The sequence below is a fragment of the Ambystoma mexicanum genome, chromosome 11 (assembly GCF_040938575.1).
Source record: "Ambystoma mexicanum isolate Mex_15411 chromosome 11, UKY_AmexF1_1, whole genome shotgun sequence".
NCBI classification, from domain to species: domain Eukaryota; kingdom Metazoa; phylum Chordata; class Amphibia; order Caudata; family Ambystomatidae; genus Ambystoma; species Ambystoma mexicanum.
In genome coordinates, this window is record NC_090934.1 from 823,147,263 (window position 1) to 823,172,682 (window position 25,420).

Here is a 25,420-nt window from a genome sequence, read left to right on the forward strand (position 1 = left end):
GAGACCTGCGAGAGGTAAACAGAAGTTCATAGTTGGTCATGCTGAATTTTTGAGCCAAAATGCATCGTCCCTGGGTGGGCTTGAACCACCAACCTTTCGGTTAACAGCCGAACGCGCTAACCGATTGCGCCACAGAGACTCATGCAGTGCTTACACTGGGGCCTGATTGGTGTGCTGTTTGCTTATGCTTCCCAGGCAACCTGAAAATATTTCTAAAATAGCTCTATTTCCAACAGCAAATCAGGGTATCAAGCACTTCCCTACCTCCCCTAATCCACAAACACAGGGGATTTAGTAGAGGACAGAGCCCATCAACAGTGCACCAAAGCCCTCTGTGTAGGCATAACTTGCTATGAGGAGAAAGCCACAGTTGCGCACTTGTGTTAAAAGGGGACAGTAGGCTGAACCCAGAGAACACGGGAGAAATGACTCAGGTTTACTGAGTGGAACACTCTGTGTCTTTGTGCCCAAAACAGCAGCGTCTTTTCGGTTAACAGCCGAACGCGCTAACCAATTGCGCCACAGAGACTCACTGGCATGTGTGTTCTGCCTTTGGCCTGATTGCATTGCTATTTTTTTCTGATTGGCAGAAAACCTGAACTTTTTTCTGAAAAAGGCATGCCTCTCTTAGCACTGCAGTGCATTAGACTGCTCCCTTGCTTCCCTGAGTCCCCAAATACACAACCACCTTGGGCACAGTAGAAGACACATTCCAGCAGATTTAGCAAGAGTGCACCAAGGTTTCTATATGTAGGTACCTTGCTGAGAAGCAAGACCTGCAGTTGCATTCTTCTGTTAAAAGAGGGCAGCAGAGTGCACCAAGAGAACTTGGGGGAAGTAGCTTATGTTAACTACTTGCCATGATCTTTATAGATCCCTCTGTTTGACTGGGTGAATTCTAATTTCTGGGGTAGAGTAAGCAATTTTTGGATCTAGATGCTGTGCGCAACAGGAATGCTATATACTGCACTGTACTGCTACTGAAAAGTTACCAATTTTACAGGATGTTCAGGTAAGCTTTGTTTCAGAAAACAACTTGCTAGAGGCCCTAGGACAGATTACTGGGACAAAGGAAGAGGGTTTGGGGATTAGCACATCTCCTATGAAAGGTACAGTCACGCCCGAGACAACTCTGAGTGCCTCCTCAAATTCTAAGAAATGCGAACTGGGGTCCTACGCCTTTTATTGCCAGTGGATCTTTGTGTTTCAGACAAATGTGCACGCCTCCCAGAGCCCCTTGCAATGCACTTAGGGAAATGGGGGAAGGTGCTGTGAAGCCCTCTCGCTGACAATGTCTCTCTTGTCTATAATGTATCTATGAGAGAGAGAGAAATAGGCAATGCGAGAGTGAAAAAGTAAAATGGAAATGTGTCTACTGAGACCAGTATAAGGGGAAATCCTCACAATCCAGGACCGACAGTTGATTGGGAGGGCGCTTACAGTTTTCTGACACCAGACCGGTACCTGAACTCACAAACCCAAACTACAAAGTGATGCCCATTGCCACTAGACTGCCGACCCCCTTTCGGGGCCCCAACATATATCCTTTAGTCACACCTAGAGTTCCCAGGACAGTGCAGCATTCAGCGATTACACGAAAATATTGACAGCGCTAGGAGGCCATGCAAATGGCAGAGGTATGCTTTACAAAGCCCACGTAGCGTGCACAAAACAGCACATCAGTCAGGCCCACTTGAAGAGATGGTAAAGAGGAAATACTTCTGCTGCATCCAGTAAAACATAGAGATTGGCCTGCTTTAAAGCTTGACCATGTCCTTCATGGGTGTCTGTCAATATGATACTTCCCTGCTGCAAAGTTTACATTCGAAACGCCAGAACAACTAGGCCCAGAGCACAAAGATGCAGTCAGGTTGAAATAACGAGATACTGAAGAGCAATTTTGTATTTCAGAGTGGGAAAAGCAAATATGACCCCGACGTGATTTGAACACGCAACCTTCTGATCTGGAGTCAGACGCGCTACCATTGCGCCACGAGGTCCTTGCGGCAGTTCACCTGGTGTGTCTGATGACAGAATAAAGGTAGGAGACGTACATGCACCTGCAGAGCCTCATTGCTTCTTTAGGTAGACTGGCTAGGATAGCTTCCTTCTCTGCATCCGTACACGCTGCAGCCAAACCCTTCCCATGAAGTCTTGATGTTTATGAATTGAATGGCAAGTTTTGAAAAACTAAAGCAAGCGAGAAGAATTGCTTGCAGTTTATTGGTATTTTTGGACGTCAGCAGACGAGACCTGCGAGAGGTAAACAGAAGTCCATAGTTGGTCACGCTGAATTTTTGAGCCAAAATGCACCGTCCCTGGGTGGGCTTGAACCACCAACCTTTCGGTTAACAGCCGAACGCGCTAACCGATTGCGCCACAGAGACTCATGCAGTTCTTACACAGGGGCCTGATTGGTGTGCTGTTTGCTTATGCTTCCCAGGCAACCTGAAAATATTTCTAAAATAGCTCTTTTTCCCACAGCAAATCAGGGTATCAAGCACTTCCCTACCTCCCCTAATCCACACACACACAGGGGATTTAGTAGAGGACAGAGCCCATCAACAGTGCACCAAATGTCCTCTGTGTAGGCATAACTTGCTATGAGGATAAAGCCACAGTTGCGCACTTGTGTTAAAAGGGGACAGTAGGCTGAACCCAGAGAACACGGGAGAAATGACTCAGGTTTACTGAGTGGAACACTCTGTGTCTTTGTGCCAAAAACAGCAGCCTCTTTTCGGTTAACAGCCGAACGCGCTAACCAATTGCACCACAGAGACTCACTGGCATGTGTGTTCTGCCTTTGGCCTGATTGCATTGCTATTTTCTTCTGATTGGCAGAAAACCTGAACTTTTTTCTGAAAAAGGCATGCCTCTCTTAGCACTGCAGTGCATTAGACTGCTCCCTTGCTTCCCTGAGCCCCCAAATACACAACCACCCTGGGCACAATAGAAGACACATTCCAGCAGATTTAGCAAGAGTGCACCAAGGATTCTATATGTAGGTACCTTGCTGAGAAGCAAGACCTGCAGTTGCATTCTTCTGTTAAAAGAGGGCAGCAGAGTGCACCAAGAGAACTTGGGGGAAGTAGCTTATGTTAACTACTTGCCATGCTCTTTATAGATCCCTCTGTTTGACTGGGTGAATTCTAATTTCTGGGGTAGAGTAAGCAATTTTTGGATCTAGTTGCTGTGCGCAACAGGAATGCTATATACTGCACTGTACTGCTACTGAAAAGTTACCAATTTTACAGGATGTTCAGGTAAGCTTTGTTTCAGAAAACAACTTGCTAGAGGCCCTAGGACAGATTACTGGGACAAAGGAAGAGGGTTTGGGGATTAGCACATCTCCTATGAAAGGTACAGTCACGCCCAAGACAACTCTGAGTGTCACCTCAAATTCTAAGAAATGCAAACTAGGGACCTACGCTTTTTATTGCCAGTGGATCTTTGTGGTTCAGACAAATGTGCACGCCTCCCAGAGCCCCTTGCTATGCACTTAGGGAAAGGGGGGAAGGTGCTGTGAAGCCCTCTCGCTGACAATGTCTCTCTTGTCTATAATGTAACTATGAGAGAGAGAGAAATAGGCAATGCGAGAGTGAAAAAGTAAAATGGAAATGTGACTACTGAGACCAGTATAAGGGGAAATCCTCACAATCCAGGACCGACAGTTGATTGGGAGGGCGCTTACAGGTTTCCGACACCAGACCGGTACCTGAACTCACAAACCCAAACTGCAAAGTGATGGGCATTGCCACTAGACTGCCGACCCCCTTTCGGGGCCCCAGCATATATCCTTTAGTCACACCTAGAGTTCCCAGGACAGTGCAGCATTCAGCGATTACACGAAAATATTGACAGCGCTAGGAGGCCATGCAAATGGCAGAGGTATGCTTTACAAAGCCCACGTAGCGTGCACAAAACAGCACATCAGTCAGGCCCACTTGAAGAGATGGTAAAGAGGAAATACTTCTGCTGCATCCAGTAAAACATAGAGATTGGCCTGCTTTAAAGGTTGACCATGTCCTTCATGGGTGTCTGTCAATATGATACTTCCCTGCTGCAAAGCTTACATTCGAAACGCCAGAACAACTAGGCCCAGAGCACAAAGATGCAGTCAGGTTGAAATAACGAGATACTGAAGAGCAATTTTGTATTTCAGAGTGGGAAAAGCAAATATGACCCCGACGTGATTTGAACACGCAACCTTCTGATCTAGAGTCAGACGCGCTACCATTGCGCCACGAGGTCCTTGTGGCAATCCACCTGGTGTGTCTGATGACAGAATAAAGGTAGGAGACGTACATGCACCTGCAGAGCCTCATTGCTTCTTTAAGTAGACTGGCTAGGATAGCTTCCTTCTGTGCATCAGTACACGCTGCAGCCAAACCCTTCCCATGAAGTCTTGATGTTTATGAATTGAATGGCAAGTTTTGAAAAACTAAAGCAAGAGAGAAGAATTGCTTGCAGTTTATTGGATTTTTTGGACGTCAGCAGACGAGACCTGCGAGAGGTAAACAGAAGTTCATAGTTGGTCATGCTGAATTTTTGAGCCAAAATGCATCGTCCCTGGGTGGGCTTGAACCACCAACCTTTCGGTTAACAGCCGAACGTGCTAACCGATTGCGCCACAGAGACTCATGCAGTGCTTACACTGGGGCCTGATTGGTGTGCTGTTTGCTTATGCTCCCCAGGCAACCTGAAAATATTTCTAAAATAGCTCTATTTCCCACAGCAAATCAGGGTATGAAGTACTTCCCTACCTCCCGTAATCCACAAACACAGGGGATTTAGTAGAGGACAGAGCCCATCAACAGTGCACCAAATGCCCTCTGTGTAGGCATAACTTGCTATGAGGAGAAAGCCACAGTTGCGCACTTGTGTTAAAAGGGGACAGTAGGCTGAACCCAGAGAACACGGGAGAAATGACTCAGGTTTACTGAGTGGAACACTCTGTGTCTTTGTGCCCAAAACAGCAGCGTCTTTTCGGTTAACAGCCGAACGCGCTAACCAATTGCGCCACAGAGACTCACTGGCATGTGTGTTCTGCCTTTGGCCTGATTGCATTGCTATTTTTTTCTGATTGGCAGAAAACCTGAACTTTTTTCTGAAAAAGGCATGCCTCTCGTAGCACTGCAGTGCATTAGACTGCTCCCTTGCTTCCCTGAGTCCCCAAATACACAACCACCTTGGGCACAATAGAAGACACATTCCAGCAGATTTAGCAAGAGTGCACCAAGGTTTCTATATGTAGGTACCTTGCTGAGAAGCAAGACCTGCAGTTGCATTCTTCTGTTAAAAGAGGGCAGCAGAGTGCACCAAGAGAACTTGGGGGAAGTAGCTTATGTTAACTACTTGCCATGCTCTTTATAGATCCCTCTGTTTGACTGGGTGAATTTAATTTCTGGGGTAGAGTAAGCAATTTTTGGATCTAGATGCTGTGCGCAACAGGAATGCTATATACTGCACTGTACTGCTACTGAAAAGTTACCAATTTTACAGGATGTTCAGGTAAGCTTTGTTTCAGAAAACAACTTGCTAGAGGCACTAAGACAGATTACTGGGACAAAGGAAGAGGGTTTGGGGATTAGCACATCTCCTATGAAAGGTACAGTCACGCCCGAGACAACTCTGAGTGTCACCTCAAATTCTAAGAAATGCAAACTAGGGACCTACGCTTTTTATTGCCAGTGGATCTTTGTGTTTCAGACAAATGTGCACGCCTCCCAGAGCCCCTTGCAATGCACTTAGGGAAATGGGGGAAGGTGCTGTGAAGCCCTCTCGCTGACAATGTCTCTCTTGTCTATAATGTATCTATGGGAGAGAGAGAAATAGGCAATGCGAGAGTGAAAAAGTAAAATGGAAATGTGTCTACTGAGACCAGTATAAGGGGAAATCCTCACAATCCAGGACCGACAGTTGATTGGGAGGGCGCTTACAGGTTTCCGACACCAGACCGGTACCTGAACTCACAAACCCAAACTGAAAAGTGATGGGCATTGCCACTAGACTGCCGACCCCCTTTCGGGGCCCCAGCATATATCCTTTAGTCACACCTAGAGTTCCCAGGACAGTGCAGCATTCAGCGATTACACGAAAATATTGACAGCGCTAGGAGGCCATGCAAATGGCAAAGGTATGCTTTACAAAGCCCACGTAGCGTGCACAAAACAGCACATCAGTCAGGCCCACTTGAAGAGATGGTAAAGAGGAAATACTTCTGCTGCATCCAGTAAAACATAGAGATTGGCCTGCTTTAAAGCTTGACCATGTCCTTCATGGGTGTCTGTCAATATGATACTTCCCTGGTGCAAAGTTTACATTCGAAACGCCAGAACAACTAGGCCCAGAGCACAAAGATGCAGTCAGGTTGAATTAACGAGATACTGAAGAGCAATTTTGTATTTCAGAGTGGGAAAAGGAAATATGACCCCGACGTGATTTGAACACACAACCTTCTGATCTGGAGTCAGACGCGCTACCATTGCGCCACGAGGTCCTTGTGGAAATCCACCTGGTATGTCTGATGACAGAATAAAGGTAGGAGACGTGCATGGACCTGCAGAGCCTCATTGCTTCTTTAAGTAGACTGGCTAGGATAGCTTCCTTCTGTGCATCAGTACACGCTGCAGCCAAACCCTTCCCATGAAGTCTTGATGTTTATGAATTGAATGGCAAGTTTTGAAAAACTAAAGCAAGCGAGAAGAATTGCTTACAGTTTATTGGATTTTTTGGACGTCAGCAGACGAGACCTGCGAGAGGTAAACAGAAGTTCATAGTTGGTCATGCTGAATTTTTGAGCCAAAATGCATCGTCCCTGGGTGGGCTTGAACCACCAACCTGAACGCGCTAACCGATTGCGCCACAGAGACTCATGCAGTGCTTACACTGGGGCCTGATTGGTGTGCTGTTTGCTTATGCTTCCCAGGCAACCTGAAAATATTTCTAAAATAGCTCTATTTCCCACAGCAAATCAGGGTATCAAGCACTTCCCTACCTCCCCTAATCCTAATCCACAAACACAGGGGATTTAGTAGAGGACAGAGCCCATCAACAGTGCACCAAATGTCCTCTGTGTAGGCATAACTTGCTATGAGGAGAAAGCCACAGTTGCGCACTTGTGTTAAAAGGGGACAGTAGGCTGAACCCAGAGAACACGGGAGAAATGACTCAGGTTTACTGAGTGGAACACTCTGTGTCTTTGTGCCAAAAACAGCAGCGTCTTTTCGGTTAACAGCCGAACGCGCTAACCAATTGTGCCACAGAGACTCACTGGCATGTGTGTTCTGCCTTTGGCCTGATTGCATTGCTATTTTTTTCTGATTGGCAGAAAACCTGAACTTTTTTCTGAAAAAGGCATGCCTCTCTTAGCACTGCAGTACATTAGACTGCTCCCTTGCTTCCCTGAGTCCCCAAATACACAACCACCTTGGGCACAATAGAAGACACATTCCAGCAGATTTAGCAAGAGTGCACCAAGGTTTCTATATGTAGGTACCTTGCTGAGAAGCAAGACCTGCAGTTGCATTCTTCTGTTAAAAGAGGGCAGCAGAGTGCACCAAGAGAACTTGGGGGAAGTAGCTTATGTTAACTACTTGCCATGCTCTTTATAGATCCCTCTGTTTGACTGGGTGAATTCTAATTTCTGGGGTAGAATAAGCAATTTTTGGATCTAGATGCTGTGCGCAACAGGAATGCTATATACTGCACTGTACTGCTACTGAAAAGTTACCAATTTTACAGGATGTTCAGGTAAGCTTTGTTTCAGAAAACAACTTGCTAGAGGCCCTAGGACAGATTAGTGGGACAAAGGAAGAGGGTTTGGGGATTAGCACATCTCCTATGTAAGGTACTGTCACGCCCGAGACAACTCTGAGTGCCACCTCAAATTCTAAGAAATGCGAACTAGGGTCCTACGCTTGTTATTGCCAGTGGATCTTTGTGTTTCAGACAAATGTGCACGCCTCCCAGAGCCCCTTGCAATGCACTTAGGGAAATGGGGGAAGGTGCTGTGAAGCCCTCTCGCTGACAATGGCTCTCTTATCTATAATGTATCTATGAGAGAGAGAGAAATAGGCAATGCGAGAGTGAAAAAGTAAAATGGAAATGTGTCTACTGAGACCAGTATAAGGGGAAATCCTCACAATCCAGGACCGACAGTTGATTGGGAGGGTGCTTACAGGTTTCCAACACCAGACCGGTACCTGAACTCAAAAACCCAAACTGCAAAGTGATGGGCATTGCCACTAGACTGCCAACCCCCTTTCGGGGCCCCAGCATATATCCTTTAGTCACACCTAGAGTTCCCAGGACAGTGCAGCATTCAGCGATTACACGAAAATATTGACAGCGCTAGGAGGCCATGCAAATGGCAGAGGTATGCTTTACAAAGCCCACGTAGCGTGCACAAAACAGCACATCAGTCAGGCCCACTTGAAGAGATGGTAAAGAGGAAATACTTCTGCTACATCCAGTAAAACATAGATATTGGCCTGCTTTAAAGGTTGACCATGTCCTTCATGGGTGTCTGTCAATATGATACTTCCCTGCTGCAAAGCTTACATTCGAAACGCCAGAACAACTAGGCCCAGAGCACAAAGATGCAGTCAGGTTGAAATACCGAGATACTGAAGAGCAATTTTGTATTTCAGAGTGGGAAAAGCAAATATGACCCCGACGTGATTTGAACACGCATCCTTCTGATCTGGAGTCAGACGCCCTACCATTGCGCCACGAGGTCCTAGTGGCAGTCCACCTGGTGTGTCTGATGACAGAATAAAGGTAGGAGACGTACATGCACCTCCAGAGCCTCATTGCTTCTTTAAGTAGACTGGCTAGGATAGCTTCCTTCTGTGCATCAGTACACCCTGCAGCCAAACCCTTCCCATGAAGTCTTGATGTTTATGAATTGAATGGCAAGTTTTGAAAAACTAAAGCAAGCGAGAAGAATTGCTTGCAGTTTATTGGATTTTTTGGACGTCAGCAGACGAGACCTGCGAGAGGTAAACAGAAGTTCATAGTTGGTCATGCTGAATTTTTGAGCCAAAATGCATCGTCCCTGGGTGGGCTTGAACCACCAACCTTTCGGTTAACAGCCGAACGCGCTAACCGATTGCGCCACAGAGACTCATGCAGTCCTTACACTGGGGCCTGATTGGTGTGCTGTTTGCTTATGCTTCCCAGGCAACCTGAAAATATTTCTAAAATAGCTCTATTTCCCACAGCAAATCAGGGTATCAAGCACTTCCCTACCTCCCCTAATCCACAAACACAGGGGATTTAGTAGAGGACAGAGCCCATCAACAGTGCACCAAATGTCCTCTGTGTAGGCATAACTTGCTATGAGGAGAAAGCCACAGTTGCGCACTTGTGTTAAAAGGGGACAGTAGGATGAACCCAGAGAACACGGGAGAAATGACTCAGGTTTACTGAGTGGAACACTTTGTGTCTTTGTGCCAAAAACAGCAGCGTCTTTTCGGTTAACAGCCGAACGCGCTAACCAATTGCGCCACAGAGACTCACTGGCATGTGTGTTCTGCCTTTGACCTGATTGCATTGCTATTTTTTTCTGATTGGCAGAAAACCTGAACTTTTTTCTGAAAAAGCCATGCCTCTCTTAGCACTACAGTGCATTAGACTGCTCCCTTGCTTCCCTGAGTCCCCAAATACACAACCACCTTGGGCACAATAGAAGACACATTCCAGCAGATTTAGCAAGAGTGCACCAAGGTTTCTATATGTAGGTACCTTGCTGAGAAGCAAGACCTGCAGTTGCATTCTTCTGTTAAAAGAGGGCAGCAGAGTGCACCAAGAGAACTTGGGGGAAGTAGCTTATGTTAACTACTTGCCATGCTCTTTATAGATCCCTCTGTTTGACTGGGTGAATTCTAGTTTCTGGGGTAGAGTAAGCAATTTTTGGATCTAGATGCTGTGCGCAACAGGAATGCTATATAATGCACTGTACTGCTACTGAAAAGTTACCAATTTTACAGGATGTTCAGGTAAGCTTTGTTTCAGAAAACAACTTGCTAGAGGCCCTAGGACAGATTACTGGGACAAAGGAAGAGGGTTTGGGGATTAGCACATCTCCTATGAAAGGTACAGTCACGCCCGAGACAACTCTGAGTGCCACCTCAAATTCTAAGAAATGCGAACCAGGGCCTTACGCTTTTAATTGCCAGTGGATCTTTGTGTTTCAGACAAATGTGCACGCCTCCCAGAGCCCCATGCAATGCACTTAGGGAAATGGGGGAAGGTGCTGTGCAACCCTCTCGCTGACAATGTCTCTCTTGTCTATAATGTATCTATGAGAGAGAGAGAAATAGGCAATGCGAGAGTGAAAAAGTAAAATGGAAATGTGTCTACTGAGACCAGTATAAGGGGAAATCCTCACAATCCAGGACCGACAGTTGATTGGGAGGGCGCTTACAGGTTTCCGACACCAGACCGGTACCTGAACTCACAAACCCAAACTGCAAAGTGATGGGCATTGCCACTAGACTGCCGACCCCCTTTCGGGGCCCCAGCATGTATCCTTTAGTCACACCTAGAGTTCCCAGGACAGTGCAGCATTCAGCGATTACACGAAAATATTGACAGCGCTAGGAGGCCATGCAAATGGCAGAGGTATGCTTTACAAAGCCCACGTAGCGTACACAAAACAGCACATCAGTCAGGCCCACTTGAAGAGATGGTAAAGAGGAAATACTTCTGCTGCATCCAGTAAAACATAGAGATTGGCCTGCTTTAAAGGTTGACCATGTCCTTCATGGGTGTCTGTCAATATGACACTTCCCTGCTGCAAAGTTTACATTCGAAACGCCAGAACAACTAGGCCCAGAGCACAAAGATGCAGTCAGGTTGAAATAACGAGATACTGAAGAGCAATTTTGTATTTCAGAGTGGGAAAAGCAAATATGACCCCGACGTGATTTGAACACGCAATCTTCTGATCTGGAGTCAGACGCGCTACCATTGCGCCACGAGGTCCTTGGCAGTCCACCTGGTGTGTCTGATGACAGAATAAAGGTAGGAGACGTACATGCACCTGCAGAGCCTCATTGCTTCTTTAAGTAGACTGGCTAGGATAGCTTCCTTCTGTGCATCAGTACACGCTGCAGCCAAACCCTTCCCATGAAGTCTTGATGTTTATGAATTGAATGGCAAGTTTTGAAAAACTAAAGCAAGCGAGAAGAATTGCTTGCAGTTTATTGGATTTTTTGGACGTCAGCAGACGAGACCTGCGAGAGGTAAACAGAAGTTCATAGTTGGTCACGCTGAATTTTTGACCCAAAATGCATCGTCCCTCGGTGGGCTTGAACCACCAACCTTTTGGTTAACAGCCGAACGCGCTAACCGATTGCGCCATAGAGACTCATGCAGTGCTTACATTGGGGCCTGATTGGTGTGCTGTTTGCTTATGCTTCCCAGGCAACCTGAAAATATTTCTAAAATAGCTCTATTTCCCACAGCAAATCAGGGTATCAAGCACTTCCCTACCTCCCCTAATACACAAACACAGGGGATTTAGTAGAGGACAGAGCCCATCAACAGTGCACCAAATGCCCTCTGTGTAGGCATAACTTGCTATGAGGAGAAAGCCACAGTTGCGCACTTGTGTTAAAAGGGGACAGTAGGCTGAACCCAGAGAACACGGGAGAAATGACTCAGGTTTACTAAGTGGTACACTCTGTGTCTTTGTGCCCAAAACAGCAGCGTCTTTTCGGTTAACAGCCGAACGCGCTAACCAATTGCGCCACAGAGACTCACTGGCATGTGTGTTCTGCCTTTGGCCTGATTACATTGCTATTTTTTTCTGATTGGCAGAAAACCTGAACTTTTTTCTAAAAAGGCATGCCTCTCTTAGCACTGCAGTGCATTAGACTGCTCCCTTGCTTCCCTGAGTCCCCAAATACACAACCACCTTGGGCACAATAGAAGACACATTCCAGCAGATTTAGCAAGAGTGCACCAAGGATTCTATATGTAGGTACCTTGCTGAGAAGCAAGACCTGCAGTTGCATTCTTCTGTTAAAAGAGGGCAGCATAGTGCACCAAGAGAACTTGGGGGAAGTAGCTTATGTTAACTACTTGCCATGCTCTTTATAGATCCCTCTGTTTGACTGGGTGAATTCTAATTTCTGGGGTAGAGTAAGCAATTTTTGGATCTAGATGCTGTGCGCAACAGGAATGCTATATACTGCACTTTACTGCTACTGAAAAGTTATCAATTTTACAGGATGTTCAGGTAAGCTTTGTTTCAGAAAACAACTTGCTAGAGGCACTAAGACAGATTACTGGGACAAAGGAAGAGGGTTTGGGGATTAGCACATCTCCTATGAAAGGTACAGTCACGCCCGAGACAACTCTGAGTGTCACCTCAAATTCTAAGAAATGCAAACTAGGGACCTACGCTTTTTATTGCTAGGGGATCTTTGTGTTTCAGACAAATGTGCACGCCTCCCAGAGCCCCTTGCAATGCACTTAGGGAAAGGGGGGAAGGTGCTGTGAAGCCCTCTCGCTGACAATGTCTCTCTTGTCTATAATGTATCTATGAGAGAGAGAGAAATAGGCAATGCGAGAGTGAAAAAGTAAAATGGAAATGTGTCTACTGAGACCAGTATAAGGGGAAATCCTCACAATCCAGGACCGACAGTTGATTGGGAGGGCGCTTACAGGTTTCCGACACCAGACCGGTACCTGAACTCACAAACCCAAACTGCAAAGTGATGCCCATTGCCACTAGACTGCCGACCCCCTTTCGGGGCCCCAACATATATCCTTTAGTCACACCTAGAGTTCCCAGGACAGTGCAGCATTCAGCGATTACACGAAAATATTGACAGCGCTAGGAGGCCATGCAAATGACAGAGGTATGCTTTACAAAGCCCACGTAGCGTGCACAAAACAGCACATCAGTCAGGCCCACTTGAAGAGATGGTAAAGAGGAAATACTTCTGCTGCATCCAGTAAAACATAGAGATTGGCCTGCTTTAAAGGTTGACCATGTCCTTCATGGGTGTCAGTCAATATGAAACTTCCCTGCTGCAAAGCTTACATTCGAAACGCCAGAACAACTAGGCCCAGAGCACAAAGATGCAGTCAGGTTGAAATAACGAGATACTGAAGAGCAATTTTGTATTTCAGAGTGGGAAAAGGAAGTATGACCCCGACGTGATTTGAACACACAACCTTTTGATCTGGAGTCAGACGCGCTACCATTGCGCCACGAGCTCCTTGTGGCAATCCACCTGGTGTGTCTGATGACAGAATAAAGGTAGGAGACGTACATGCACCTGGAGAGCCTCATTGCTTCTTTAAGTAGACTGGCTAGGATAGCTTCCTTCTGTGCATCAGTACACGCTGCAGCCAAACCCTTCCCATGAAGTCTTGATGTTTATGAATTGAATGGCAAGTTTTGAAAAACTAAAGCAAGCGAGAAGAATTGCTTGCAGTTTATTGGATTTTTTGGACGTCAGCAGACGAGACCTGCGAGAGGTAAACAGAAGTTCATAGTTGGTCACGCTGATTTTTTGAGCCAAAATGCATCGTCCCTGGGTGGGCTTGAACCACCAACCTTTCGGTTAACAGCCGAACGCGCTAACCGATTGCGCCACAGAGACTCATGCAGTGCCCACACTGGGGCCTGATTGGTGTGCTGTTTGCTTATGCTTCCCAGGCAACCTGAAAATATTTCTAAAATAGCTCTATTTCCCACAGCAAATCAGGGTATCAAGCACTTCCCTACCTCCCCTAATCCACAAACACAGGGGATTTAGTAGAAGACAGAGCCCATCAACAGTGCACCAAATGTCCTCTGTGTAGGCATAACTTGCTATGAGGAGAAAGCCACAGTTGCGCACTTGTGTTAAATGGGGACAGTAGGCTGAACCCAGAGAACACGGGAGAAATGACTCAGGTTTACTGAGTGGAACACTCTGTGTCTTTGTGCCAAAAACAGCAGCGTCTTTTCGGTTAACAGCCGAACGCGCTAACCAATTGTGCCACAGAGACTCACTGGAATGTGTGTTCTGCCTTTGGCCTGATTGCATTGCTATTTATTTCTGATTGGCAGAAAACCTGAACTTTTTTCTGAAAAAGGCATGCCTCTCTTAGCACTGCAGTGCATTAGACTGCTCCCTTGCTTCCCTGAGTCCCCAAATACACAACCACCTTGGGCACAATAGAAGACACATTCCAGCAGATTTAGCAAGAGTGCACCAAGGTTTCTATATGTAGGTACCTTGCTGAGAAGCAAGACCTGCAGTTGCATTCTTCTGTTAAAAGAGGGCAGCAGAGTGCACCAAGAGAACTTGGGGGAAGTAGCTTATGTTAACTACTTGCCATGATCTTTATAGATCCCTCTGTTTGACTGGGTGAATTCTAATTTCTGGGGTAGAGTAAGCAATTTTTGGATCTAGATGCTGTGCGCAACAGGAATGCTATATACTGCACTGTACTGCTACTGAAAAGTTACCAATTTTACAGGATGTTCAGGTAAGCTTTGTTTCAGAAAACAACTTGCTAGAGGCCCTAGGACAGATTACTGGGACAAAGGAAGAGGGTTTGGGGATTAGCACATCTCCTATGAAAGGTAAAGTCACGCCCGAGACAACTCTGAGTGCCTCCTCAAATTCTAAGAAATGCGAACTGGGGTCCTACGCCTTTTATTGCCAGTGGATCTTTGTGTTTCAGACAAATGTGCACGCCTCCCAGAGCCCCTTGCAATGCACTTAGGGAAATGGGGGAAGGTGCTGTGAAGCCCTCTCGCTGACAATGTCTCTCTTGTCTATAATGTAACTATGAGAGAGAGAGAAATAGGCAATGCGAGAGTGAAAAAGTAAAATGGAAATGTGTCTACTGAGACCAGTATAAGGGGAAATCCTCACAATCCAGGACCGACAGTTGATTGGGAGGGCGCTTACAGGTTTCCGACACCAGACCGGTACCTGAACTCACAAACCCAAACTGCAAAGTGATGGGCATTGCCACTAGACTGCCGACCCCCTTTCGGGGCCCCAGCATATATCCTTTAGTCACACCTAGAGTTCCCAGGACAGTGCAGCATTCAGCGATTACACGAAAATATTGACAGCGCTAGGAGGCCATGCAAATGGCAGAGGTATGCTTTACAAAGCCCACGTAGCGTGCACAAAACAGCACATCAGTCAGGCCCACTTGAAGAGATGGTAAAGAGGAAATACTTCTGCTGCATCCAGTAAAACATAGAGATTGGCCTGCTTTAAAGGTTGACCATGTCCTTCATGGGTGTCTGTCAATATGATACTTCCCTGCTGCAAAGCTTACATTCGAAAGGCCAGAACAACTAGGCCCAGAGCACAAAGATGCAGTCAGGTTGAAATAACGAGATACTGAAGAGCAATTTTGTATTTCAGAGTGGGAAAAGCAAATATGACCCCGACGTGATTTGAACACGCAACCTTCTGATCTAGAGTCAGACGCGCTACCATTGCGCCACGAGGTCCTTGTGGCATCCACCTGGTGTGTCTGATGACAGAATAAAGGTAGGAGACGTACATGCACCTGCAGAGCCTCATTGCTTCTTTAAGTAGACTGGCTAGGATAGCTTCCTTCTGTGCATCAGTACACGCTGCAGCCAAACCCTTCCCATGAAGTCTTGATGTTTATGAATTGAATGGCAAGTTTTGAAAAACTAAAGCAAGCGAGAAGAATTGCTTACAGTTTATTGGATTTTTTGGACGTCAGCAGACGAGACCTGCGAGAGGTAAACAGAAGTTCATAGTTGGTCATGCTGAATTTTTGAGCCAAAATGCATCGTCCCTGGGTGGGCTTGAACCACCAACCTTTCGGTTAACAGCCGAACGCGCTAACCGATTGCGCCACAGAGACTCATGCAGTGCTTACACTGGGGCCTGATTGGTGTGCTGTTTGCTTATGCTCCCCAGGCAACCTGAAAATATTTCTAAAATAGCTCTATTTCCCACAGCAAATCAGGGTATCAAGCACTTCCCTACCTCCCGTAATCCACAAACACAGGGGATTTAGTAGAGGACAGAGCCCATCAACAGTGCACCAAATGCCCTCTGTGTAGGCATAACTTGCTATGAGGAGAAAGCCACAGTTGCGCACTTGTGTTAAAAGGGGACAGTAGGCTGAACCCAGAGAACACGGGAGAAATGACTCAGGTTTACTGAGTGGAACACTCTGTGTCTTTGTGCCCAAAACAGCAGCGTCTTTTCGGTTAACAGCCGAACGCGCTAACCAATTGCGCCACAGAGACTCACTGGCATGTGTGTTCTGCCTTTGGCCTGATTGCATTGCTATTTTTTTCTGATTTGCAGAAAACCTGAACTTTTTTCTGAAAAAGGCATGCCTCTCGTAGCACTGCAGTGCATTAGACTGCTCCCTTGCTTCCCTGAGTCCCCAAATACACAACCACCTTGGGCACAATAGAAGACACATTCCAGCAGATTTAGCAAGAGTGCACCAAGGTTTCTATATGTAGGTACCTTGCTGAGAAGCAAGACCTGCAGTTGCATTCTTCTGTTAAAAGAGGGCAGCAGAGTGCACCAAGAGAACTTGGGGGAAGTAGCTTATGTTAACTACTTGCCATGCTCTTTATAGATCCCTCTGTTTGACTGGGTGAATTCTAATTTCTGGGGTAGAGTAAGCAATTTTTGGATCTAGATGCTGTGCGCAACAGGAATGCTATATACTGCACTGTACTGCTACTGAAAAGTTACCAATTTTACAGGATGTTCAGGTAAGCTTTGTTTCAGAAAACAACTTGCTAGAGGCACTAAGACAGATTACTGGGACAAAGGAAGAGGGTTTGGGGATTAGCACATCTCCTATGAAAGGTACAGTCACGCCCGAGACAACTCTGAGTGTCACCTCAAATTCTAAGAAATGCAAACTAGGGACCTACGCTTTTTATTGCCAGTGGATCTTTGTGTTTCAGACAAATGTGCACGCCTCCCAGAGCCCCTTGCAATGCACTTAGGGAAATGGGGGAAGGTGCTGTGAAGCCCTCTCGCTGACAATGTCTCTCTTGTCTATAATGTATCTATGAGAGAGAGAGAAATAGGCAATGCGAGAGTGAAAAAGTAAAATGGAAATGTGTCTACTGAGACCAGTATAAGGGGAAATCCTCACAATCCAGGACCGACAGTTGATTGGGAGGGCGCTTACAGGTTTCCGACACCAGACCGGTACCTGAACTCACAAACCCAAACTGAAAAGTGATGGGCATTGCCACTAGACTGCCGACCCCCTTTCGGGGCCCCAGCATATATCCTTTAGTCACACCTAGAGTTCCCAGGACAGTGCAGCATTCAGCGATTACACGAAAATATTGACAGCGCTAGGAGGCCATGCAAATGGCAGAGGTATGCTTTACAAAGCCCACGTAGCGTGCACAAAACAGCACATCAGTCAGGCCCACTTGAAGAGATGGTAAAGAGGAAATACTTCTGCTGCATCCAGTAAAACATAGAGATTGGCCTGCTTTAAAGCTTGACCATGTCCTTCATGGGTGTCTGTCAATATGATACTTCCCTGGTGCAAAGTTTACATTCGAAACGCCAGAACAACTAGGCCCAGAGCACAAAGATGCAGTCAGGTTGAATTAACGAGATACTGAAGAGCAATTTTGTATTTCAGAGTGGGAAAAGGAAATATGACCCCGACGTGATTTGAACACACAACCTTCTGATCTGGAGTCAGACGCGCTACCATTGCGCCACGAGGTCCTTGTGGCAGTCCACCTGGTGTGTCTGATGACAGAATAAAGGTAGGAGACGTGCATGGACCTGCAGAGCCTCATTGCTTCTTTAAGTAGACTGGCTAGGATAGCTTCCTTCTGTGCATCAGTACACGCTGCAGCCAAACCCTTCCCATGAAGTCTTGATGTTTATGAATTGAATGGCAAGTTTTGAAACACTAAAGCAAGCGAGAAGAATTGCTTACAGTTCATTGGATTTTTTGGACGTCAGCAGACGAGACCTGCGAGAGGTAAACAGAAGTTCATAGTTGGTCATGCTGAATTTTTGAGCCAAAATGCATCGTCCCTGGGTGGGCTTGAACCACCAACCTTTCGGTTAACAGCCGAACGCGCTAACCGATTGCGCCACAGAGACTCATGCAGTGCTTACACTGGGGCCTGATTGGTGTGCTGTTTGCTTATGCTTCCCAGGCAACCTGAAAATATTTCTAAAATAGCTCTATTTCCCACAGCAAATCAGGGTATCAAGCACTTCCCTACCTCCCCTAATCCTAATCCACAAACACAGGGGATTTAGTAGAGGACAGAGCCCATCAACAGTGCACCAAATTTCCTCTGTGTAGGCATAACTTGCTATGAGGAGAAAGCCACAGTTGCGCACTTGTGTTAAAAGGGGACAGTAGGCTGAACCCAGAGAACACGGGAGAAATGACTCAGGTTTACTGAGTGGAACACTCTGTGTCTTTGTGCCAAAAACAGCAGTGTCTTGAAGTGGGAGAATGGAAGACCAGACTCCCGTCCTTCACCTCTCGCGCTTGGCCTAGAGGGTCACGGCCCAGACACCCGCCGCGAGAAGAGTTTGTCCAGTTACCAGACGACCAGGTACCCTGGTACAGGAACATACGGATGTGTTCACCTGTTTGCCCAGCAGCCCGCACTGGCCATGCCGACACCTGCGGCTCGGATCAGCTAGACTAAAAACCACACGTCGTTAGAGATGCCATGACGACCTAGACAACGGGAAGCACATCAGTACAAATATACACGCCTAACATTTCCACACCAATCTACACGAAGAACATACTCAGTGCTCTGACGTAGGCGACAGGCATACTCACGGACGTGCATCTTTATTATTTTTACATAGGCTTTCAGAATGCAGAAACGCAAGATGCATCATGAACTCATCTATAACGCCGCTTGCTCACGCTTCTCTTGAAACCCGTTACCACCATGAGAGGTATAATAGAAACACGATACTGGTCATGGAAATATATGCCACTATAACCTAAAGCACCCATGCCCGAAATGGATCACTTATACACCAGGCCAAGTAGGCCTCAGGCAAGAGTTCCCGTGGACATTAACAAAGCAAAAGTCAGGTTGCTGATCCCGCAGAATGAGCCTGGTGGAGCAACCAGCCAAGGTCGCAATGTTGCAAACCCACATCCAAGAACAAATCATCAAAGGCACGATGTTGCAACCTCGCACTCCGCGTACCAACGTTAAAGTCATATCTACAAATTAAACCAGACACACAGTGGAAAAGCAATATTAATTGTGCAGAATTCTGCCTCAAACACGGTCCCGCCTCACGTGACCAAGCCGAACCTGACGAGATGCCAAAGCCCAGGAGGAGAAAGGCGTCTGGGTCCCTCGCTACGAGACATAGGCCGATACACTTGAAAGGCTCAATGGACATCTGCTACAGTGGGAGCGGTCAGCCTTCCACCTATGAATAAATCCTCACATTGTCTGCACGTACCCATATTGAAACATTGTTGCAAACACAGGTACACCGAGAGCTGGGAACAACGGTGGTCCCAGGCTGGGGAGCTCACGGATGCACCAATCAGAACATGGGGCTCTTATCTCAGACGTCAGTAACATTAGCCAATCCTCAGGGGTCTTCATGTAACAATTCTTATGTATCTAATTATAGGGACAACCCAGATATACCACCTGACTACACCTTGACCACTAATATCATTCTCTATATGTGTACTATACTAACCCTACCACTCGAGCAACCAATTAAGAGTGGCGATAGGTTTTTTGTTAACTTTCTGAAGTGACGCAAGTAGCGCGTCATATTACAGTAAAAAGGGCCTGCGAGCCCCACGATTGTGTGTGTGTCAGGACGAACGCGTACGCTCCTTGACCCATCCCTGCCGTTTGCATAATAAACAGCAGAAGTTGCCTTGCTCCTTGTGTGTGCCTCATACTCTGTCTCGATCCGAGATATACACGGGAGGAGTTGGGGCCTCCCTGCCCGGAGGTCTGCGGATGGCCCGGCCGACCCCGGCAGAATTTCCCCCCGACAAGTTGGAGGCACTGCTGAGATCTGTTTAAGATCGACTTTTATTTTTAACTTTTCCAGGCACTCCCGTTGCGAGGAGGCCCGGCGGCGCGGCCCCCTCTGCCGTTGCCCCCTTCTGAGGACTACAGGACCATCGCGGAGCTGCGAGAGGACCGGACAGCGCAATCCGGATATTGGCCCTCGGGAGCCGGTTGAGAAGTATCCCACCCGCGGTCGGCGAGTGTCCAGACGTGGTCCAGACGAGGGGAGGTGGCGAGCCGCTTGGAGGGGTGCACGCAGTCGAGCGGCCCTGCATCGAGAGAACTTGGTGAGCATGACACGCACAACAAGCAATGCGAAATTGTGAGGGAGGGGGAGGAAGTAAATAAGGGAGGAGGGAGGTATTGTAAAACGGCGAAGATTTAACTGAGTGTTGATAATGGAATGAATGGTAGCGAAACGAGTGCGAGAGCAGGCGGCTAACGTTACGCGAAAGAGGGGGGGGGCGGGGCACGAAAACATCACGTGCAGCCGCTCGTAACAGTGAGCTAACGTTACGCGAAAGAGGGGGGCGGGGCACGAAAACATCACGTGCAGCTGCTCGTAAGACACTGATTGGCCTAAATCGCGACTACGTGTGAGGGTGGGTGTGTGGTTTCCTACGATTTGATATTTATTATTAAATAAGTAGATGATGTTCCCTATTGTTCGAGCAAGAAACTCGATAGGTAGATGACGTTTCCCTGTGGGCGGTGGCTAGTTACGTAGTTGCCCAAAACGGAAGATAATTGGCTGGTTAAGCCCTCCTGTTGAGGGGCGTATCACACGCGAGGCGACGCAGTGTGCGCAGTCCGGTTATAGTATTGATGAGATTACCTTGTTCCAGGAGAGACAGGAAGACAGCTGTAGGGTTAGCGGGGTAGATTGCAAGTGTATTTTGAATTTAAAGAACATAACACGAATATACCAGTAGCTCGAAGAAATCGGTGACGTCACCAGTAGGGATTTAATAGGATATCGCGAGCACAAGGAACCTTAGGTTTGAGAGTGGTGGGGAAGAGAAGCATGATAAAGGAGCTGATACGGAGATAAACTATAAACCAGTGGATCGAAAGAAGAAGGGGAAAGGGGCGTGGATGGGCACGGAGAACGCCGGCCACGGCAAGTGTAAAAGGGGGAGGAGAACGGAGAAACAGGACGACTGTATAAGATCGTCGTAAGGGGTACGCAGCCGCAGGGGGCTGCGTGCGCTTCGGCCGCAGGGGGCCGTAGGGGAAGGAATATAATATAACATCATATTTATTATTATTGCATAATTTGCCAAAGGATTGTCGTAAGTCCCCACACTTGCGGGGCGAGGTAAGCAATACGAGGTTGTATATTGTAAACTGCTAGTAAGGGGGAGGGTAAAAAGGGGAGTGCAACCATGTCATACGGGAGAGGGTCGGGAGGGTGGGGGAACACCCTCACTACCCCACTACAGCACATATGCACCACACTGCCACCACACAGGGAGAAGTTAATTAAGTACAGCATAGAGTGGACCCAGGGGACAGACAACAAAATGTTAACACCATGGCCGCCTAATGGTAGTTTCGATCCATATGCCCAACATTCACTACTGAACCATCTGCACAATACATACAAGGGGAAGAAGTTGGCAAACCATGTGGAGGTGTTTAACTTATGGAGGATGTTCCAGGGGTCTCGACCAGGACCAAATGGGATGTTCACTATGGGGGAGACACCGGAAGAAAAGGAGATTAAGAAAGAAGGAACGGGTGGGGAAAAGGAGTGCGAAAGCACAAAGAATACGGGGAACGAAAGACAGGGAGGAGAAAAGGTTGATAAATCAGACGACATAAAAAAGGAACCGAGCAATGAGATACCCATAACACCGGGAGTGAAGACAGAGGGAGGAGGGTTGTACCCTTTAAGAGAATTAGGAGAAATAGAAGGACAGTTAAGGGCGGCTGAAGGATACTCAAACCCGGCATACAGCCCTCCACCATATGTGGCTCATGGGAAGATACCAATGGGGGAAGGGAGGATTAGAGAAGAGCAGGCTGTAGAGATAGGAAACGATGAGTGGGTAGCTGCACAGATATTGTTGAAATTACGAGGTTCACTAACTGGAGAAGAAAGGGAGGCGGTAAGGAGAACAAACGAGGGTAGTGCCAGAGAGAGTGAAATGAGGGGAGAGGAGCTACTACGGCAGAAGGAAGAGATTTTGGAGGAAAGATTAGCAAAACTAAGGGATGAGCAGAATGAACTGATCAAACAACTTGAGAGGGAGGAAAGAGAGAGAGTGAGGAAAAGGAAAGAAGGTAAGGACGAATTGGAAAGATTAAGGGAACGAAGTGAGGAGCAAAGGAGAGAAGTTGAAAGGGTAAAAGCAGCAGCAGATAGGGTATCAAGAGTAGTGCTGAGAGAGAAGAAGAAGGAAGAAGAAGAAAAGGAAAAAGAAATGGAAATATGGAGGAGGAGGATAATATCTGAGACAGCTAAAAAATATGAAGAGGAGAAGGTAATAGAGAGTATAGTAGAAAGAGAAAGGGTGAAATGGGAAAGGAAGAGGGAGGATGAAAGGATATTGGAACAGATGAGCAACGAAGTAATGGAGGAATTAAAAAGGAAAAGGGAGGAAAATAGTAGGGAAATGGAGGAGAGAAGTGAAGAAGGAAGAGAAGGGAAGGGTAGGGAGAGTGAAAGATGGGGAGATGTATATAACAGTAGGGAGGTAGCAACGACATCAGCACTAGGGGGGACAGTTGGTAACAACGAAAGGGGAGAAAGAGACCTAATAGATTTGAAAACAGTAACTATAAAAGGAAAAAAGGCAGAGTGGGGGGTGCCATTTATAAATGATTTTTGCAGTGAGGAGGAAGAAGGAGTGGAGAATAATGGAAGAAAGAGTGAAAGGGAAAGCTTAGATAAACTGTACCTCACTAGAACAAACATAGATTCGCCCTGGATAAGTAGAAGAGGGGAGGAGCTGGAGAGAAGTAAGGAGGAAACGAAAAGAATAGGGGAAAAACAAACCAATGAAAACACGCCACCCACATCCCCATCACGCCGCCCTCCCACGTCACTACCTACATGTTCAACCACCGCACGCTCTCTGCACAGAATAAAGCTCGCGCCCTTCATGAACGAACTTACACCTTATGCATGTCGACTTAGGGACCTCCCTAGTCGCAGGCAAGAAAGACAAATAAACATACCCATATTGAACACAGGAAATGATGAAAGAAGGGGAAAGGAAGAAGAGGGAGGTAGGGGCAGAGGTAGTAAGGAAGAATTTGAAGTAGTAAAAGAAATGGGGGAAGAGGAGGGGTGTGAAGACTCAATATCATGGAGCGTAAAGGGTGACACTAGACAGAATTTAATGCCACTGCTGGAGAGAGGAGGGGTTAGACCACAGTATGTACCTTGGAAACATACGGATAAGGAAAATATAAAATGTAGGCTCCCATCACTAAGTGGAGGTGCGGGTAAGTGGATATATGAAATGGAAAAACACACCGCAGGACAGAAACTAGCAGTAGGAGATGTGAAGGGCCTGTTAATATCAATATTAGGGGATAGAGCGGATGACATTTGGAAAGGAGCGGGATTCCATGGGGTAACAATAACAAACACATCGCATGATGGGGCACCATTTGCAAACTGCAGACATGCGCTATGGCAGGCACTAAGAGTGCAGTACCCAGACACATCAGACATAGGAGCCATTACTTCCCGTAAGATGGGTGAAAATGAGGATCCTGTTGATTATATCCAGGATATTCAAGAGAAGTGGCGCATGGAAACTAGAGAACAATGGGACAAAACACCAGCCATATTTTATCATATACTAGTACAAGGGCTCCCAGAAGGAGTTCAGAAACAGCTAAAGAAAGTAGTGGGAATGGAAGCAAAACCATGGCCAGAAATACAACTGACTATAGTACATCACTGCAGGACATGGCAAGGGAAAATGAAACAAAAGGAGGAGGACAGGAAAACAGAAGAGGCCAAATTAGTACAGAAAAAACTTACTAAATATACAATGGAAGGGGCACTAATAACTACGCCCACACCAATGGCCCAAAGCCCAACGCAAGTAGTAGCTGCACAAGATCCAGCCCAAATAGCGCCCCCACAAGGTGTAATACAGCAAGTGCCGCCTCTGCAATCACACACACCGAACATGGGAGGAGGGTACCCAATGCAAGGAACTGGGTATTATAGTTATAACAGAGGGAGAGGAGGGTTTATGAGAGGGAGAGGATATGGATATAATACCCAGCAACAGGCTGGGGGACTCAGAAATTACTACCCCACAGGGCAACCCGTATACCAGGACAACACAGGGAGCTTCCCATGGCAAAACAGGGAACCACCCATGTGTTGGAGCTGCGGACTATTAGGACACATGTCACGTACATGTAGGGTCAGGCCAGGAACACCAGCATGGAATGAACAAGCACAACCTAGGACCTCACAAGAACAGCAGGGCATGCAACAACAGCAGATGTCACAACAAGGGAGTGACCAACAACAACAAACACGACAGCCACAAACCTATTCACTGCCACAACAACAAATAACACAGCAACTGACGACGCAACAACAACAAGTGGCGTTAATACAACCACCACCCCAAACTGAACGAACACAATTGGGTGGGGTGTCGGTGTTGGGACACAACCCTTACACAGGGAATGGCCAATCATTGTACCCCCAATAGGCCAGCCCACAGACGGCCTTGGTGTGTCCCATCCTGTCAGTAACACCTAATAGTGCGGAGGAGCCACGCATAGAGGTAACGATAGGTGACAAAAAATTATCATTTCTTGTTGACACCGGGGCAACCCGGTCTTGCATAAGGGAAGGTAAATTTAAGATGTCAGGCGAAGCCATGAACACCCAAGGATTTTCTGGGGCTAAAGGGTTGGTTCCATTTACTGATAACGTTCCCTTATCTATTGGAGATTATGATCTGTCAGTCCCACTTTTGTATTATAGTGCCTCGCCAGTAAACATACTGGGGAGAGACATAATGAACAGGTTGAATATGACGATCTCCTTTACAGAGGATGGCATAATTTGCTCTACTCCAGGGATTAACATGCTCGCAGCACGACAGATTTTGCAAGCGTACTGTGGACAGACAGCGATTAGGGCGGAGCCACTGGATGGCGAGATATTCCAATATGGCACAGACATGGCATGGGTAGAAGGGAAAATATGGAGGAGGCCAGCAGCCTATCTATTCCGACCAGAAACACCAGCTAATGAACTGGAAGGGAAGGTGTTTGCAGTGGACATTGAGAGCATTATTGCAACAGCTGATTATGTTGCTGTGCACGCCCAAGATAAAGAAGGGAGAGCCTGGAGGGCGGTGATAGCACTAGCAGAAGGATGTAGGCTGA

The 25,420-nt window shown here is 46.9% G+C and overlaps 12 non-coding genes across 12 annotated transcripts; all 12 read right to left on the reverse strand.

Annotated features, from left to right (window-relative positions):
- Positions 1-65: 65 nt before the first annotated feature.
- Positions 66-139, reverse strand: TRNAN-GUU (transfer RNA asparagine (anticodon GUU)). The gene has a single exon. It is a non-coding gene; the product is annotated as a tRNA-Asn (tRNA).
- A 1,789-nt stretch (positions 140-1,928) lies between these two features.
- Positions 1,929-2,000, reverse strand: TRNAW-CCA (transfer RNA tryptophan (anticodon CCA)). The gene has a single exon. It is a non-coding gene; the product is annotated as a tRNA-Trp (tRNA).
- Positions 2,001-2,313: 313 nt separating this feature from the next.
- On the reverse strand, positions 2,314-2,387 carry TRNAN-GUU (transfer RNA asparagine (anticodon GUU)). The gene has a single exon. It is a non-coding gene; the product is annotated as a tRNA-Asn (tRNA).
- A 2,177-nt stretch (positions 2,388-4,564) lies between these two features.
- On the reverse strand, positions 4,565-4,638 carry TRNAN-GUU (transfer RNA asparagine (anticodon GUU)). The gene has a single exon. It is a non-coding gene; the product is annotated as a tRNA-Asn (tRNA).
- A 1,789-nt stretch (positions 4,639-6,427) lies between these two features.
- On the reverse strand, positions 6,428-6,499 carry TRNAW-CCA (transfer RNA tryptophan (anticodon CCA)). Its single transcript has one exon. It is a non-coding gene; the product is annotated as a tRNA-Trp (tRNA).
- A 2,169-nt stretch (positions 6,500-8,668) lies between these two features.
- Positions 8,669-8,740, reverse strand: TRNAW-CCA (transfer RNA tryptophan (anticodon CCA)). Its single transcript has one exon. It is a non-coding gene; the product is annotated as a tRNA-Trp (tRNA).
- A 313-nt stretch (positions 8,741-9,053) lies between these two features.
- Positions 9,054-9,127, reverse strand: TRNAN-GUU (transfer RNA asparagine (anticodon GUU)). The gene has a single exon. It is a non-coding gene; the product is annotated as a tRNA-Asn (tRNA).
- A 1,790-nt stretch (positions 9,128-10,917) lies between these two features.
- On the reverse strand, positions 10,918-10,989 carry TRNAW-CCA (transfer RNA tryptophan (anticodon CCA)). Its single transcript has one exon. It is a non-coding gene; the product is annotated as a tRNA-Trp (tRNA).
- Positions 10,990-13,548: 2,559 nt separating this feature from the next.
- TRNAN-GUU (transfer RNA asparagine (anticodon GUU)) lies at positions 13,549-13,622 on the reverse strand. The gene has a single exon. It is a non-coding gene; the product is annotated as a tRNA-Asn (tRNA).
- Positions 13,623-15,796: 2,174 nt separating this feature from the next.
- TRNAN-GUU (transfer RNA asparagine (anticodon GUU)) lies at positions 15,797-15,870 on the reverse strand. Its single transcript has one exon. It is a non-coding gene; the product is annotated as a tRNA-Asn (tRNA).
- Positions 15,871-17,660: 1,790 nt separating this feature from the next.
- On the reverse strand, positions 17,661-17,732 carry TRNAW-CCA (transfer RNA tryptophan (anticodon CCA)). Its single transcript has one exon. It is a non-coding gene; the product is annotated as a tRNA-Trp (tRNA).
- A 313-nt stretch (positions 17,733-18,045) lies between these two features.
- TRNAN-GUU (transfer RNA asparagine (anticodon GUU)) lies at positions 18,046-18,119 on the reverse strand. The gene has a single exon. It is a non-coding gene; the product is annotated as a tRNA-Asn (tRNA).
- Positions 18,120-25,420: the final 7,301 nt, after the last annotated feature.